This window comes from Geospiza fortis, unplaced genomic scaffold (assembly GCF_000277835.1).
Source record: "Geospiza fortis unplaced genomic scaffold, GeoFor_1.0 scaffold186, whole genome shotgun sequence".
Lineage (NCBI taxonomy): Eukaryota > Metazoa > Chordata > Aves > Passeriformes > Thraupidae > Geospiza > Geospiza fortis.
Window position 1 is genome coordinate 6,656,745 of NW_005054331.1, and position 1,794 is coordinate 6,658,538.

The following is a 1,794-nucleotide window of genomic DNA, read 5'->3' on the forward strand; positions in this document are numbered from 1 at the left end:
GCCAAGTCGCGCTCGTCGCGGGCCGGGCTGCAGTTCCCCGTGGGCCGCGTGCACCGGCTGCTGCGCAAGGGCAACTACGCGGAGCGCGTGGGCGCCGGCGCGCCGGTGTACCTGACGGCGAGATCCCGTGTTCTGTGTTCGGTTCTTCTAAAGCCGCCGGACTGAAGACTCCCGATTGGGTGGGGGGCCAGTCGAGTACAGAAAGAGGAAAAGATACACAGTGCGGTTGTGTCTGAGGGGAAAAAGGGGGACGCAGGGTGAACGTACGCCCTGAGAAGGCAGTTTGCCTTTATTCCCCGGTGGGTTTTTTCCCCGCGGTTTCGGACCATTCTAACACCGTTTCGATCCTTTCGAATTTATATAACTTCCCCGCAGATGAAAATAATCCTCTCCTTTGTATCCCAAAATTTCAATATACAGTGTGTAACCCTACCTTCATTCACACCGTAATTATATAAAATTAGCGGTTTTTTGTCTTAGTGTTCTTATGTACATAATGCAAACGGTACAGCGATAACAGCTCCTTTTATTGTGTTTGTGGTGGCTCTTAAAAGAGCCTTTGTGTTGATCTAAATACTTTTTAAAAACAAGTATCGAAACTCTGCAAGGCTTACGCGCGCTCTCCGCGGATGCGGCGGGCCAGCTGGATGTCCTTGGGCATGATGGTGACGCGCTTGGCGTGGATGGCGCACAGGTTGGTGTCCTCGAAGAGCCCCACCAGGTAGGCCTCGCTGGCCTCCTGCAGCGCCATGACGGCCGAGCTCTGGAAGCGCAGGTCGGTCTTGAAGTCCTGCGCGATCTCGCGCACCAGGCGCTGGAAGGGCAGCTTGCGGATCAGCAGCTCCGTGGACTTCTGGTAGCGGCGGATCTCGCGCAGCGCCACCGTGCCGGGCCGGTATTTTGTGGCCGCCGCGCGTGGCCGGCGCGCTCTTGCGGGCAGCCTTGGTGGCCAGCTGCTTGCGGGGCGCCTTGCCGCCCGTCGACTTCCGCGCCGTCTGCTTCGTGCGCGCCATCGCTACGGGAGCGAGCTCTCAAGTACGCGCTTACAGCGGTAATGTAGGACTTTTTGAGTTCGAGGAGTATTTATAGCACTGGTGCCTTCTCTGATAGGCAGACGGGTGAATGCTGCATTTCATTGGTTGATTCAAATTTTAAAATTCCCGCCCTTAGCAGATGCCTCCTACCCTTTACAGGCTCTTTGCTTACTGAATACTTAGTGTTCTTGTAAAGAGCCACAATGTATACTACTTTCGATTGCGAAATTTGTAAGACTTGAAGTTACTATGACATGACATGTTTAAGTTAAATATGAAACCATGCAAGGCTTAGCACACTTTTATATTATATGTGTTTGTAATTGCATAATGCTTATTAATTTGCTTCATCATCCTTTAAGTGTGAAAGTCTCCCTTCTATATTCATTGATATACTTGTGCAGAGTTAAAAAGAACAAAAATTCCCTTGAAAGTATTTGTACTTTAATTTAGATACCTTAAAGTATCTAAATTAAAATACAGAATTATGCAAAATAAAGTGGGAAAATGGAAGATGAAAATGTCTACGTGAAAATTAAAATTTAAAACGGTATTTAACCAACTCGTCTCAGCCCAAGAATGAAAAATATTCAGAGCTTTCAGTTCTTACTGTTATTACACGGATACATAAACTTTGATAAGCAGTTATGAAACAAGAAGGCATGGTTAGGAATTAAGGCTTGTAAAGGAATGTTTACATCCCTTTTGCATTTTAAATTTGGAGCTGCAGTTTAAATGAGGTCCCGGTATAAATGTGGGA